This window comes from Pristis pectinata, chromosome 23 (assembly GCF_009764475.1).
Source record: "Pristis pectinata isolate sPriPec2 chromosome 23, sPriPec2.1.pri, whole genome shotgun sequence".
Taxonomy (NCBI): domain Eukaryota; kingdom Metazoa; phylum Chordata; class Chondrichthyes; order Rhinopristiformes; family Pristidae; genus Pristis; species Pristis pectinata.
This window is the reverse complement of record NC_067427.1, coordinates 34,191,419-34,208,657: the sequence shown is the minus strand read 5'-3', so window position 1 is coordinate 34,208,657 and position 17,239 is coordinate 34,191,419. Positions and strand designations below refer to the sequence as shown.

Sequence of the window (17,239 nt, the reverse complement as noted above, 5' to 3'; positions counted from 1 at the left end):
GGTACAAATGTAAATTTCTGGTTATCAAAGAACTTGTGATCGAATGTTAACATTGTTCCATTACTCCATTGTATGAAATTTAAAATTGCAGTGATACATTTCATCCAGGATTTTTATTTTACTGTGGCTTGGGGAAAGATTTTGAATGTTTTTCTCTGCCTAAGCCTTCTGTTACATTGATAAGCAACCAGAGAAGTGATACCAACTCGTTGTTGTTGTGACAGTGACTGAGTCACTGAGCACTGAAACTGGTAGATGTAAAAGGTCTTTATTCAACACAAGCAGTCTTCTGGAGAATGTATTTCTCCTCTCCTGACACTCAACTGTACAGTGATATTTTATGCTTTTTAAACAAAGGTAACATCTGATTAACTAAAGTTTCAATGACTATAACTACCTACTTTAACATTGAGTGTAGACAAGTAATTTTTGCACAATTGCATACTTACAATGGGCGCTCATTCCAACCGGCAGAATCCCTTTGAATTTTGAAACGAGTCCAAGGGATTCTGAGCATAACACACCAAGCACTCAAAATATACATGTTAGTGTTGAGGGATGACTCCCTGAGTATACAAATGATTAGAATATTAACAGATAAAACAGACATGTCCTGAACTGTGTTTTAAGTGGCAGGGATATGTTAATGATGTGTTATACAGGAGATGGCCTTCTCTGAGCTCATCAGAAGGGTTTCAGTGAGGGCCAATTACATGAACATTCATCGATTGGCTTCCCCTGCATGGTCACAATGGTACAGAATGTCCCACACCCAGTGATTGGTTTCAATGGCCTAAAGGAATCAGTGGAAGTTAAATTGTGAACTTTTTTTTTGAAGACTAGCAATAGTTTGAATTAATTAGCTGCTCTCCACCCCCCCCACCCCCCCATTCCATAACTCCTGAAAGGTGTCCCAAATAATCCTTAACCATCCAGCAGCAACCACAAATTCTTATGGCAAGACTTAATTGTGACCAAGCTTGCAGCAAAAAATAAAAACACTAATGAGGTACTTGGATGTAATTAAAGGATGGGGCTTTTCTTGGCTGATGATAAAGACCCAGGTTCATTAAATTTGCCATGCCCGTCTGGTAGTTGGATGATACAGTGATAATGTTGATTAAACAGTCAAACTCTAATCACTTAGTTTGCAACAGACACAGGAGAAAGGAGAAGCCCATTGGTTATAGAGCTTTGTGAATTTGGGTCTGAGTCACTTGTTCCTGACAAATTTGCTGTAATTAATACACGTCTTGCATTATTCATGTACAGTAAAGTTCTGGTAGTCTGGCACACTCAGATGTTCCAAAATTCACTTTTTTAAGGTATACACAGTGTTATAGTGTTAGTGAACCTAGAATGTTTAAAAGGAGTATGGGAAATGGGGCCTTGGGGGAACTGAAGAGGAGTACAGCAGACTTCACCTTGTGTACTAAAGGAGGTACAGATGTTGTCTGGATTGGAGGACTTCAATTTATTGGGAGAGACAGGGATTGTTGTCCCTGAAGTAAAGGAGGGTGAGGTGACCTGATATAAGATTATGAGATGCATAGACAGGATAGAAAGCCAAAATCCTTTACCCATGGTAGGGGTATCAAAACCTAGAGGGCAAAGGTTTAAGGTGAGAGCAAGGAGTTTTAAAAAGGTTTTGAGGTGCAAGGTTTTTTTTTTACACAGAGTGTGCTTGATATCTGAAACTTGCTGTCAGAATAAGTGGTGGAGTCGGATGCAATTACTACATTTAAGAGACATTCAGACAGACACTTAAAAAGGCAAGGCATTGAAGGATACAGACCTAATGCGGGCAAATGGGATTGGGGCAGATGGGCAAAAAGGTCGTTGTCCAGTTTCTTTGCTGTACAGTTCCTTGACTCTGCAGGAATTGTAAAGCTAAGAACAATTCTGAATAGTTAGATGGCAGATTATTGGAGTTTTACTGTATTGAACTGCAGAACATTTTCTGAGAAAATGTCTATCATTTGCATATGAATGAATTAACATTGATTTCATTGTCTTGCACAAAGCCCATTCCATAATGGAGTCATAGGGAGACGTGGCATGGAAATGGCTCTCTGAGTCCTTGCCAACCATCAACTACAGTAATCCTGTGTTAATCCCATATTTTATACTCTCTGCAATCTCATCAAATCACCCTAGATTCTACCGTGGTAGAGGATATTTACAATGACCAATTTACCTACTAATGTTTATGTCTGGGAGAAAGCTAGAGCAACCGGGAGAAACCTGCACAGTCACGGGGAGAATGTAAAAGTTTCACACTGACAGCAGCCGAGGTCAGGTTTGAACCTGGTTCTTTGCCTCTTTGAGGCAACTGTTCCAACTATCTGTGCTACTGCACCACCCATGTTACCGCAGATTAGTTTTGAATTACCTTCACTACAGGGACAGTTGTGTCCTGTGCTTCCAATATTGGTCTACATTGTATTGTCCCTTTTGAAATGCTGTAGATAGCAATCAGTCCACCTTACAGCCTGTCTCCACTGAGAACATACACAAGTTGTGGTTTCTCCCATGAGCTGCTAATTTCTCTTTGCTTTGATGTTTTGGATCACTGTTAACTGATAGTCGCCTGAACCATCTTTTTACAGGAAGATGTCCATCACAATGGGCTTCAGAAGTTGGTGTTTGCATTAAGAGTGCAAGCTGTTAAGAAAATTGAATTTTCATTCATCTCAAATCATTCTGTGATGTTGCTTCAGACTGGAGGGTACAATTTCTCACTCACTCGTAGCTCTACATTTTTTTTTCCTCATGACAGATTTATTAAATCATGTTTTAACTTTTTTATAGCTCCATTTACTACTTTCTCCAGTAATTTTCTGGTATTTCAGGATTTGTGCTGGTATGGTCATTACTCATTTACAAACTCATTCTCGTGCTGTCACGATGTTCCATTTCCTCTGTGTAGATCCCTGGAAGTCCCTTATGTTTTGAGTCCATAAAACTACCTTGTCAATGTTTCTAAATCGGGCTGCAATTTTAATAGAAAAATTCAAACTCAGAAGCCATCATCTTCACAGAATGATCAGTGGCATAGACAGTTTGGTTTAATATCTAACGTAGTCATTGTACTGAAGTGAAGTAGAACTACCCCTCTAGAAAGACAGGACAATAAAATTAGTTGTGGCACTGTACTCTTGCAAAATTGTTTTTGTCGATTTTAGCTTGTAGCTTAGAACTTTACTTTGTAAAGATATTTGGAATTCTTCGAAGTTAATTGTTTATTCTTTGTACAGAACATAGCTGTGCTTGTGATATTCTATTTTCTACATCGCTTAAGAAGTTGGCCTTGAGTATTGCTGCCAGTTTACTCATGAATTATGCACTTAGCCTAACTTCTGGACTAATTTGTCCAAACTGATTTCATTCAAATCACAGAGGTAGGAAAAATGCTTCACATTATGTCAGTCTAAGAGGGATCTGAACCTGGATTTCAGGAGTGAAAGGAAAATGTAAGGCAAGGCATTAGACCCTTCAAGTAAAATGAGTAAGATCTGAGTCGTAGACCATTTTTACTATGCGTGCTGCTTTGAGCTTAAATGCTGTCCTGCCAATTGAGAACGTTATTCTCCCCTCAGGAAAGTGAGAATAGTTTCTGTGTTACATCTACTGCTTGCCAGACTTTGCAGGGAATGTGCATCTTGATGTTATCTTTGGAAATGTTGCAGCATGTTTCATGCTGTTGCAAGTCTTCCAGGGAAAAGGGGAGTAAAGCATGACTGTCATTTCTGAAGGCAGAGCTTGTGTGGATCCCCTGAGGCAGAGACCACACACTGATAGTCCACATGTACAACCCACATGTCCCAGTTGTGGATGTGCAGATTGTGCAGATCTTCCTTTCCAGATATTTTGAGGGAGCAGGAAATTGCATTAATATTAACAACCTCTGAGATCCTCTATCCATGCATTGATAGTGGAGGAGGAGGGGCTGACAACAAGTGCTTCAGGAAGGAAAACTCCTCCCCTCCTTCTGTTGAGTCTCAAGGTAACGATGTGCCAAGCAAAAGTGAGGGAAGTCCAGCCACTTAAAGCTGCCTCGCCCTGTCAGTCTGCTGCCAGCCTCTTTCCCAGGTGACAGTGGAAGAGGAGGCAATAAGATAACAAGTGGAGGATTGGTGGAGAAGAAAACAAATTGAGAAAGGAACTTCCAAAAGCAAACTGACTCCTGACAGCTATAAGTCAAGTGGGGCATATGTCGCAGACTGATATCAGTAGCTGCTCTTCATCCAAGAGCAAAGGCAACAAGTGATTGAGAACCAAGCTTGTCTCTCCTCAGTAGCTTTTTCAGCGTGATGGTAATGGAACTCTCCCCCTGGGGGAGATCAGGCCCTGTACCTCAGCCCAACCCAAGTGCAACAGGTTACACACCTTCAGAACACTAAGATGGACCAACTGATTATGATAATGGGCTTTGGACCTTAAATTTAACAGGCAATGGGGTTAAAGGTCACGTTTACAGCGTGAAAAGTGCTGCACCATGTGTTTCAGCCTTGGTTTACTGCACCAAGGTCAAGGTTGAGCTGCTGTTTTTGCAGGAGTGCAACTTACTGCACCTCTGCAACTATCAGCAGTGGTTGTGATGGGGACCCCACAGGCAGTCTGTGGTCAGCAGGAGTGATTGTGCAAAGACAACTTCTGTCACCGAAGCTTAAAAAAGGTGGTTGGTGGTTGTGTTCTTGTAGCAGTTGTAACATGGCTGAATGGCTAACTAGCATAATGTATAGTATAGAAACAGGCCTTCCGGCCCATCGTATCTATCCTGACCATCATGCCTGTCGATACTAAGCCCACCTAGGGTCACAGTCCTACAATACAGAATCAGGACCTCTGCCCACTGGTCCATGCAGAAAGAGTCCCAACCTGCTCAACCTCTCTCCATACCTCAGTCCTTTGAGTCCTGGGAACATCCTTGTAAATATCCTCCACATTCTTTCCAGCTCAATGACATCTTTCCTATAACAGGGTGACCAAAACTGAATGTAATAGTACAAATGTGGCCACATCAACTTCCTGTACAGCTGCAACATAATATCCCAATTTCTATACTCAGTGCCCTGACTGATGAAGGCCAGTGTGCCAAAAGCCACCTTCACCATGCTGTCTACCTGTGACGCCACTTTCAGGGAACCATATACTTGTAACTCCTGGGTCCCTCTGTTCTACAACACTCCCCAGGGCCCTACCGTTTACAGTGAAAGTCCTACCCTCATTAGTCTTCACAAAATGCAACACCTTGCATTGAACTCCATTTGCTATTCCTTGGCCCACTAACCCAGCTGATCAAGATCCCTCTGTAAATCCTGATAAGCATCTTCACTGTCAACAGCACAACCTATTTTAGTGTCATCTGCAAGCTTACTAACCATGCCTTGTACATTCTCATCCAAATCGCTGATATAGATGACTAATAGCAATGGGCCCAGCACCAACCCCTGCAGAATACCACTAGTCACGGGCCTCCAGTCCGATAAACAACCTTTCACCATCACCCTCTGCTTTCTACCATCAAGCCAATTGTGTATCCAATTAGCCAGCTCTCCCTGGATCCACTCCATTTGCCTGCATTAATTATGAGCAATAAGGAGAGGTTGGACAAACATGGGTTATTTTCTCTGGAGCATTGGAGACCTGATAAAGTTTATAAAATTAGAAGAGGCTTAGATAGGATATGCAGTCAGAATCTTTTTCACAGGGTAGAAATGTCAAGTGTGGAGGACATGTATTTAAGGCGAGAGGTGGTAAGTTTAAAGGAGATGTGTGAGGCAAGTTTTTTTTAACACAGAGTGGTGGGTGCCTGGAACAAGCTACCAGGGGTGGGGGTGGAAGCAGATATAATAGTCGTGTTTAAGGTATGCAGGGAATGGAAGGATCATGTGCAGGCAGAAGAAATTAGTTCAATTCAACATTGTGTTCGGCACAGACATCGTGGGCCTGTTCCTGTCCTGTGCTGTACTGTTGTATGTTTCAACTGCTCTGCATGGACATCAGTAGCACCATACAAATTTATACGTGGGAAACAGAAAGCTCCCTGATCAAATCTGGATTTGGATCAGGCTGCTCCCTCTCCTCTGTCATGTTTGTATTGTCATAGACTCAAAACAGGCCCTTCGTTCTGTACTGACCATCGAGTACCGATCTGTACTAATCCCGTTCGCTAGGTCCATATCCTATTATGCCTTGGCAATTCAAGTGCTCGCCCAGATTCTCAAATGTTGTGAGAGTACCTGCCTCCACACTTTCTCATCACACTTGCAGATTGAAACCACCCTCTGGATGAAAAACTCTTTCTCAGATCTCCAAAACTTATTCCTCACCTTAAATGTAAATCCTTTGGTCTTAGACACCCATGCTGTAGGATAAAGTTTCTTACTATCTATGCCTCTAATAATTCTGCATACCTATAGCAGGCTGTACTGTTCCGTGGAATACAAACCCAGCCCATCCAGTCTCTCCTCATGACTGAAACGTTCCATCCCAGGAAACATCCCGGTGAATCTCCTTTGCACTTTCTCCTGTGCAGTCATGTTGTTTCTATAGTGTGGTGACCAAAGTTGCCTGAGCTCTTCTAGGAATCTTTGGATGTGAAAATCAGTCTCTTTGTTCCTCAGTACTCCCTAGAAGCTTGCCATTCATGATATGGTTTATCATGATTAGACACCCCAAAACACATCACCTCATGCCTGATCAGGATTAAATTTGGCCATTGCCATGCCCAACTTACCAGTTAATCAATATCATTCTGTAGCATGAGACTACTTTCCTCATTATCAACAACAGTTTTTATGTTATCTACAAACTTGGTCATCAGACTTACATTCACAGCTGTGTTGTTAATGTATATAATAAGCAGTGGGCATCCAAGCACTGATCCCTGAGATACACCGCTGGTCACAGGCTTCCAGTCACAAAAGCAACCAACTTCACCACCACCCTCTAATTTCCTATTACCAAGCTGGTTTTTGGATCCCATTTGTCGTCTTGCCCTGGGTCCCCGAGGCTCCAACCTTTTGGACTAGGCTTCCGTGTGTGGTCAAATTGTATTGAGCTTTTTGCCAAATCCATCAGGCAGGGCATTGGCTTAAGACGTGACGATTGCAGGTAGCAGGACACTCAAGTCTATGTAGATGACATTGCCATCTTCTGCTGGGTTGTACTGTGGGTCATTAGATCGATCAGCATCTGTGACCAGTTTGAACTGGCTTCTGGGGCCAGAGTCAGTCATAGCATCACAAAGTCATGTTCTTTGGCAGCTGGTCCAACCAGTCCTTTGGTCCCTTCATCACTGGATCTGATTACCTGAAGGTGCTGGAATCTGTGGCTGAAGTAAGCTGTGTAGAGCTCAGGACACAAACACCATGTCACTGCATCCTGAGGTTCCATTACTCCACTGTTATGAAGGAAGAAATCTGGCCTTGTTGCTGCAGAAAGTTCTATTCCTTTGGACTGTGCTGCACTACCTGTCCTCATGGAAAATTTTCTGCAGGAAAAACACTATTGACCACTAGTCAAATGGGCGGTGGTCTACATGGAATGTCCTGGGGCCCCTGCTGTAGAGCATGGCATTCTTAGTCGTTTTCGAGCAGACTTTCAAAGTAAGTTGGTAGAATGTGTCATCAACAGAACTCTCAAACAAGCACCAAGATTGCATTTGGATACTAATGAGAAAGGCCTTCCCCCTCAGATCCTTAAGGCACAGCCAGAGTCTCCATCCTACTGGCCATCACGCCAGGAGTCGCTGCAGTGTGGATGAGATGGATACCCGCCTCCTTGTGGACTGTGTGTTTGCCAAGGTCTGGAAAGGAATGCAGTGGTCTTTACTAAGGTTCATCCCAAATAGCTGTATAACAAAGGACTTGGAAACAGAAGGCTGTTCACAGGGAATCAGAATAAAGTTTATTATCACTGATATATGTCATGAAATATGTTGTTTTGTGGCAGCAGTACAGTGCAAGACACAGAAGTTACTATGTTACAAAAATAAATAGTGCAAAAGAGGAATAACGAGGTAATGTTCATGGGTTCATGGACTGTCCAGAAATCTGATGGCGGAGGGGAAGAATCTGTTCCAGATTGAGTGTGGTTCTTCAGGCTCCTGTACCATCTACATGGTAGTAACGTGAAGTGGGAATGTCCTGGATGGTGAGGTTCATTAATGATGGATGCCGCTTCCTTGAGGCGCCGCTTCCTTGAGGCACCGTCTCTTGAAGATGTCCTCGATGGTGGGGAGGGTTGTGCCCATGATGGAGCTGGCTGAGTCTACAACCCTCTGCAGCCTCTTTTAATCCTGCACATTGGAGCCTTCATAGCAGGCAGTGATGCAACCAGTCAGAATGCTCTCCACTGTACATCTGTAGAAATTTGTAAGAGTCCTTGGTGACGTACCAAATCTCCTCAAACTCCTCATGAAGTAGAGCTGCTGGCTTGCTGCCTTTGTGATTGCATCAATGTATTGGGCCCAGGATAGATCCTCTGAGATGTTGATGCCCAGGAACTTGAAGCTGCTCACCCTTTCCACCGCTAACCCCTCAGTGAGGACTGGTGTGTGTTCCCCTGACTTCCGTAACCTGATGTCCACAATCAGTTCCTTGGTCTTGCTGACATTGAGTGGGAGGTTGTTGCGACACCACTCAACCAGCCGATCTATCTCACTGCTTTACGCCTCCTCATCGCCATCTGGGATTCTGTCAACAACAGTGGTGTCATTGGCAAATTTATAGATGGCATTTGAGCTGTGCCTAGCCACCAGTATGATTGAATGTAGAGAGAGTAGAGCAGTGGGCTAAGCCTCATCCTTGAGGTGTGCCTGTGTTGATTGTCAGTGAGGAAGAGATGTTACTACCGATCCGCATTGACTGCGGTCTCCCGATAAGGAAGTCGAGCATCCAGTTGCAGAGAGAGGTACACAGGCCCAGGTTTTGAAGCTTGTTGATTAGTACTGAGGGGATAATGGTGTTGTACGCCGAGTTGTAATCAATAAACAGCAGCCTAACGTATGTTTTGCTGTTTAGGTGATCCAAAGCCGAGTGGAGAGCCAGTGAGATTGCATCTGCTGTAGACCTATTGTGGCAGTGGGCAAATTGCAGTGGGTCCAGGTCCTTGCTCAGGCAGGAGTTAATTCTAGCCATTCCCAACGTCTCAAAGCATTTCATCACAGTAGGTGTGAGTGCTACCGGGTGATAGTCGTTGAGGCAGCTCACCCTGCTCTTCTTAGGTACTGTATGATTGATGCCCTTTTGAAGCAGGTGGGAATCTCTGACTGCAGCAGTGAGAGGTTGAGGATGTCCATGAACACTCCAGCCAGTTGGTCGGCACAGATTTTCAGTACTCTGCCAGGTACACCGTTGGGGCCTGACTCCTTGTGAGGGTTCACCCTCTTGAAGGATGTTCTGACATCGGCCTTTGAGACAGAGATCACAGGGTTGCTAGATGCTGTGGGGATTCGCACAGGTCTAGTGTTATTCTCCCTTGCAAAGTGTGCTTAAAAGGCATTGAGCTCATCAGGGAGTGAAGCATCATTGCCACTTATGCTGTTAGGTTTCACCTTACATAAAGTAATGGCATGTAAACCCTGCCACAGCTGTCATGCATCCGATTGTGTCTCTAACTTCACACGGAATTGCCTCTTTGCTCTCACGATGGCCTTCCGTAGGTCGTACCTAGACTTCTTGTAGGGTTCTGGATCGCCGGTCCTGAATGCCACAGATCTGACCCTCAGCAGACTGCTCACGGTTCACCCAGGGCTTCTGGTTTGGGAAAACTCGGTATGTTCTTGATGGCAAACACTCATCCACACAGGTCTTGATGAAGTCAGTGACGGCCGTGGCATATTCATTCAGGTCTGAAGATGAATCCCTGGGCACCAATTCAAAGCAGTCCCATAAACGCTCCTCCCCCTCCCTGGCCCATAGCTTCGCGGTCCCCACCACTGGTGCTGTGGTCCTCAGTCTCTGCCTGTATTTCGGGAGTAGGTGTGCAGCCAGGTAATTGAACTTGCCAAAGTGCAGGCGTGGGATGGCAGGTTGAGCATTTTGCTGGTGGTGTAACACTGATCGAGTGTGTTGGCTCCTCTGGTTCCGCAGGTGACATGTTGGTGATAGTTTGTCAGAGACTTCTTCAAGCTGGCCTGGTTGAAATCCCCCGTGGTGATTGGGAAGGCATCAGGGTGTGCTGTATCAGGCCTATTGAGACGAATATTGACTGTGGCTGGAAGATTATCAACTCGGTAAAAATCATAGAAAGTACAGCACAATGCAGGCCCTTCGGCCCACAATGTTGTGCTGACCTTTAAACCTCGCCTAAGACTATCTAACCCCTTCCCCGCCCCCCCCCCCCCCATATATCCCTCTATTTTAAATTCCTCCATGTGCTTATCTAACAATCTCTTGAATTTGACCAATGTACCTGCTTCACCACGGCCCCAGGCAGTGCATTCCATGCCCAAACCACTCTGGGTAAAAAACCTCCCTCTAATATCTCCCTTGAACTTCCCACCCATTACCTTAAAGCCATGCCCTCTTGAATTGAGCATTGGTGCCCTGGGAAAGAGATGCTGGCTGTCTATTCTCTTAATATTTTGTGTTCCTCTATCATGTCTCCCCTCATACTCTTCCTCTCCAAAGAGTACAGCCCTATGTCCCTTAGTCGCTCCTCATAATCCATACTCTCTAAACCAGGCAGCATCCTGGTAAATCTCCTCTGCACCCTTTCCAACGCTTCCACATCCTTCCTATAATGAGGTGAACAGAACTGGACACAGTACTCCAATTGTGGTCTAACCAGAGTTTTGTAGAGCTGCATCGTTACCTCGCGGCTCTTAAACTCAATCCCACGATTTATGAATGCTAACATCGCATAAGATTTCTTAACTACCCTATTCACCTGTGAGGCAACTTTCAGGGATCCGTGGATATGAACCCCCAGATCCCTCTGCTCCTCCACACTCCCCAGAATCCTGCCATTAACCTTGTACTCCGCCTTGGAGTTTGTCCTTCCAAAGTGTACCACCTCACACTTCTCCGGATTGAACTCCGTCTGCCACTTGTCAGCCCAGCTCTGCATCCTATCAATATCCCTCTGTAAGCTTCGACAGCCCTCCACACTATCCACAACACCACCAACCTTTGTGTCGTCTACAAACTTGCCAACCCACCCTTCTACCCCCTCATCCAAGTCATTAGTAAAAATCACGAAAAGTAGAGGTCCCAGAACTGATCCTTGTGGGACACCGCTAGTCACAGCCCTCCAATCTGAATGCACTCCCTCCACCACAACCCTCTGCTTTCTACAGGCAAGCCAATTCTGAATCCACATGGCAAAGCCTCCCTGGATCCCATGACCTCTTGACCTTCTGAAGAAGCCTACCATGTGCAACCCTGTCAAATGCCTTACTAAAATCCATGTAGACCACATCTACTGCACTACCCTCGTCAATCTTCCTGGTCACCTCCTCAAAGAATCTTATCAGGCTTGTGAGACGTGATCTTCCCTTCACAAAGCCATGCTGGCTGTCCCTAATCAGTCCATGATTCTCGAAATGCTCATAGATCCTACCTCTAAGAATCCTTTCCAACAGCTTGCCCACCACAGACATAAGGCTCACTGGTCTGTAATTCCCTGGACTATCCCTACTACCTTTTTTTGAATAAGGGGACAACACTTGCCACCCTCCAGTCCTCGGTACCATTCCCGTGGACAACATGGACTCAAAGATCCTAGCCAACGGTTCAGCAATCTCCTCCCTCACCTCGCGGATCAGCCTGGGGAATATTCCATCAGGCCCCAGGGACTTATCTGTCCTAATATTTTCCAACAGCTCCAACACATCCTCCCTTTTGATATCTACATGTTCCAAAACACTGTTGTCAGCGTCATCAAGGCCCCTCCCTTTGGTGAATGCTGAAGAGAAGTATTCATTGAGGACCTCACCCACTTCCACAGCTTCCAGCCACATCTTCCCACCTTTGTCTCTAATTGGTCCTACCTTCACTCTCGTCATCCTTCTGCTCTTCACATAAGTGAAAAATGCCTTGGGATTTTCCTTAACCCTACTCGTCAAGACCTTTTCATGTCCTCTTCTTGCTCTCTTCAGCCCCTTAAGTTCCTTCCTTGCTACCCTGTATTCCTCATGAGCCCTATCCGATCCTTACTTCCTGAACCTAATGTATGCTGCCGCCTTCTTCCTAACTAGATGTTCCACCTCTCTTGTCACCCATGGTTCCTTCACCCTGCCATTCTTTCTCTGCCTCACCAGGACAAATTTATCCCTAACATCCTGCAAGACCTCACCGGGACAAATTTATCCCTAACGTTCTGCAAGGCACAGGCACACTTTGATCTGGTTGAAACTTGTTCTTCCAGTACAAGGAGATGTCTTCAACAGGATATTGCAGACTAGCATTTTCTACGGTGCAGGGTTGGGGTGTTGAGGTGGAACTGAAACTTGGTGCAGGCGTTGCAAAGTCTGTGTGGGGCAAGGCCATAACTTTCACTGCAGGACACTGAGGGGCTTAGGCCCTGTGTAAAAAGAAAACTTCTCAAACTTATTGATGGAATGTTGACGTGAGGTAGCTATTTTGAAGAAATATATTGATGCGCTAGGTACAGTAAATGACAAGGTAATGTCCTGCATTACAACATTTCTGGTTCTATGAATAAAGTACATTTTTTTTGTGGGGAAAATTGTTTTGCAGCAATGATTATACTTCAAAAAGTATTTAAATTATTTGGTTGTAAGGTGCTTTATAACATCCTGAATTGTGAAAGGATATATTTATGTAAACAAATCTTTTAAATAACTTTTGGGAAAACTACCTGCAACATTTATTTAGAGACATGGCAACAGGTATTTCCACTTTCCAAAATGTTTGGTTGCATGCTCTGTTATATTCAAAAACCTTCAGACAAATATTTTATTAAGGTGTGTAGCTTGTTAGGATCTGTCTCACATCCTCTTGTAGTAGTGGTGGTAAGTAATACCGGCTTTGCACTCAGAGTGTGAGGTGAAGCAGTTTAGAAAGGGAATACCAGAGCTTATGACAAACACGATGACGCTGGAGGAACTCAGCAGGCCAGGCAGCATCCGTGGAGAAAAGCAGGCGGTCAACGTTTTGGGTCAGGACCTTTCTTCAGATAGGAAAAGGGGAAGCCCAGTATATAGGAGGGAAAAACAGAGCAGTGATAGGTGGACAAAAGAGGGGAGGCGGGGTGGGCACAAGGTGGTGATAGGTAGATGCAGGTAAGAGACAGTGATAGGCAGGTGCGGGGGAGGGGGGGAGGAGAGCAGATCCACCGGGGGATGGGTCAAAGGTAAGGAGAGAAAGGGGAAAAAAGGTAGAAAAAAGAGAGAGACGCTAGGAAAGGGAAGAAGAGAAGAAGCGTGGTGGGGGGTGGGGAAGGGCGCTGGGGATTACTTAAAGTGGGAGAATTTGATGTTCATGCCATTAGGCTGCAGGGTTCCAAGATGGAAAATGAGGTGCTGTCCCTCCAGTTTGTGCTTCGAACTCTGGCAGTGGAGGAGACCGAGGACTGACATCATTGATTGTGTGGGAGGGGGAGTTGAAGTGACTGGCAACGGGGAGATGCAGATCGTGGTTACGGACAGAGCACAGGTGTTCTGCGAAACGATCACCTAGTCTCCGTTTGGTCTCACCAATGTAGAGGAGGCAGCCTAATTTTGACAGCTTGCCAATGTACAAGCAATAGCACAACCTGTCTTCCTCCTCCTCCAACCACTTGGCCCACCATCTACCTCAGCAGCTTTAATTACACTCTAATAGTAATTGTCCAAAGTTTCTACCAAGATGTTCTTGGTGTGTCGCTGTAGAAATTTAATACCATGTGCTTGTTGTTCCTTTCTTAGTTAGGGAGAATTGTACAATGTACTATGACAGCGCACCTGTATCTTTAACAAAAACTAAGCAATGCCCTAAATATCAGCTGTTTGTGCTTAACTAAATAGTGATATGAGTATGAGAAAAGGATAGAGAGAAAAGTACATGTAAAATGGTAAATTAAGAGCATATTTCAGAAGCTTGTCTTACTGACCTGCTTGGTGTGCATTTTGGATCTGTACCTGTGATGGCCATTGTCTGAGACAACAAAGCTGTTGTCTTGTTGATATCAGCAATTGGGGGAAAAGTTCCTCATTATCAACACCAGCAACTTTGCAAGCTTGCCAATCATTCCTCATCCGTCACATTTAGGTTAATGTATGTGACAAACAGCAAGCAGCCCTGTACAAACCCTGCAGCACACCACTGACCACAAGCTTTCAATCACAAAAGCAACCCTCTGCCATTATTCTCTGTCTTTTATAACTAAGACAATTTTGGATCCAATTTGCCATCTCTAACAAAAGGCTCTAACCTTTTGGGCAAGCCTTCCATGTGGGATCTTGTCAAAGGCTTTATTGAAATCCATGTAAACCTCATCAATATATTTGGTTCTTCAAAAAAAAAACTGAATTAAATTAGTTGGGCAGGATCTCCCACCAACAAATCTGTGCTGACTGTCACTGATCAATCCCTAACTTTCTAGGTATAGATTGATTCTGTTCCTCAGGACTTTTGCTGGTCATTTCCCTCCCACTTGCATTAGTCTAACTGGTCTGTAATTACCTTATTCCTGCTACCCTTTTTGAATGAAAGTATCTCATCTGCTGTCCACCACCTTAGCCAGCAAAAAAGTATATATTTCTATGTGTCTACCATGCCTTGGCAATTCAACTGCTTGTCCAGGTGCTTCATCAGATCTTACAAAAAATTTCGCCTGATATATAGATGCACAGAAAAGGAAAAATAACACAGATATTGGTGTGCAGGATCTGAGGTAGTAGAATTTATTCTTTTATGGCCACCATAAGCCTTTTCTCTTCTGCTTTGTTCTGCTTCCTTGGCTGTAATATAGGTAAAGCAGTTTCACCATGATGCAGATGTCTTTTTGACCTCAGAGCCAAGAAATTTTGGGAAGTTCTGCTTTTGAAACAGATGTAAACATTTGTGACTTAGACCAGCGGGCATAAGTTTAATGTAGGGAGTAAAAGGTTTAGAAGGGGTCAGATGAAGACCATTTTCACCCAGAGGATGGTTACAGTTGCTTGAGAAGTGGTGAAGGCAGGTTCTCCCTGAATGTGGACAAGCAGATGAATTGCCAAGGCACGGTAGGCTACAGACCAAGTGCTGATAAGTGGGATTAGTATAGATAGGTACTTGATGGTTGGCATGAACTGCAGGCTGTGTTTCTGTGCTGTGTAACTCTTTGATACCCAGACTGACCTTTAATGTTTACGGAAGTGTTAGATCTGAGGGCTGCTGAATAGGAGTAAGCTTGAGCCATCTGTGCCATTAAATTCATGTGCCTCCAGCCCACGTTCTGATCTCCCTCATCCCTTGATCCCCATGATGTCTGAATCAATCAATCTAAGCTGTGCAACCACTGGCTTCCTTGAGTGGAGAATTCCTCCTCTGGATAAAAATACTTCAATTAATTCTTGACCCTTTTCCTGAAACTGTGGCCCAGGAAACCACCTGTAAGGATTACCCCTGTGAAGCCCTCTCAGACTCAGGTATATTGTCATCAGATGCCCTTTCATTTATCTAAATTCTGGTGGGTGTAGCCCATCTAACTTGAGGATAACCCCCTTATTCCATAACTTAGAGTGGTGAATCTTTACAACTCTTCAAGGCAAAAATATACTTCCTTGTGTGTGGAGACCAAAGTTGCACACACTACTTCCAAGTATGGGCGCATCAGACACTCTGTATTTGCAGCAAGACTTCTACTACTTCTGACCACAGTTTATTCAAGGAGTGGATCACTGATGCAGATAGATTGCTTTCCTAATCTGTAGTCTTCCTCGTAATGGTGGTAAAATTGATGAACTCAGAATTGAAAATGCACCTTTTTTGTGAATCTGAACAATAGAACATAGAACGGTACAGCACAGGGATGGTCCCTTTGGCCCACGATGTTTGTGCCGAATAGGATGCCAAATTTAACTAAATCTCTTCTGCCTGCCCATGATCCATGTCCCTCCATTCCCTGCATATGTAGGTGCCTATCTAAAACCCTCCTAAATGCTCTGTCATATCTGCTTCTACTACTACCCATGGCAGCCCATTCCAGGCACCTACCACTCTGTGTATTTGGAAAAAAAATAAAAAAACAACTTATCCTGCAGATTTCCTTTAAACTTTCCCCCTCTCATCTTAAATGCATGTCCTCTAGTACTTGACATTTCTACCCTGGGGAGAAAGATTTTGACTGTTTATCCTATCTAGGCCTCTCATAATTTTATAAACTTCTATCAGATCTCCCTTCAGCCTCTGACACTCCGGAGAAAATAAGCCGAGTTTGCCCAACTTCTAGCTCGTACCCTCTACTCTAGGCAGCTTCAAGGTAAACCTCTGAACCCTTTCCAAAGCCTCCACATCCTCCTTGTAATGGGGCAACCAGATTTGCACACAATACTCCAAGTGCAGCCTAACCAAAGTTTTATATTGCTGCTACGTAACTTTCTGACTCTTATACTCAATGCCCCAGCCAGTGAAAGCAAGTGTGTTTTCTAACCCTACAAGGAAAACAATGTTCCTTTTAGCACAAGAGAATTTAAACACCTCATCTTTCCCTTGTCCATGCAGTACACCACAGGGCTTTTTTTTGGAGAAAGGTGTATTTTCAAAGTTAGGTTATACAGAGTCACCTAATAGTGAAGTAAGTCTGAACGAAGCTTTGGAGTAACTTATCCACACTATCCAAGCAACTTCCTCATTAAGTACCTCCAGTTTCACTTTGTGAAATTCAGAATGTCTTTGAAACACAAATTAAAGTCTTCCATTGCTTTAAGCATTTACTGTAAATAGGGCACTTCTTTCCTGCTAGTAGCTGAAATCAGTAAATGAGAGAGTGAATGGATATTCAAAATATTCTCATCGTTTTTGATCCTTTTTCTGGTAAGGACAGTTTAAACGTCTGTTACAACTGGTTATTACTGGCAGTCTCTGGAGAACTTCTCTACCTATCTAATACAACAATAATATAAAAGCAGACGCAAGAGTAAAACAGTATATTATTTCAGAAAATATTTGATGTTTTTGGCAATATTTTGATTCCATTTATATCACGAGATATGAAGACAAAAGAGACTGGTGCTGGAATCTGGAACAAAAAACAACAAAATCCTGTAAGAACTCAGTGGGTCGAGCATCATCTGTGGAGGTAG

General features: G+C 44.0%; 1 protein-coding gene across 1 annotated transcript in view; it reads left to right on the top strand.

Annotated features, from left to right (window-relative positions):
- Positions 1-17,239, top strand: part of LOC127582151 (arrestin domain-containing protein 1-like) — a 95,366-nt gene that overhangs the window by 10,645 nt on the left and 67,482 nt on the right. The window lies entirely within an intron of this gene.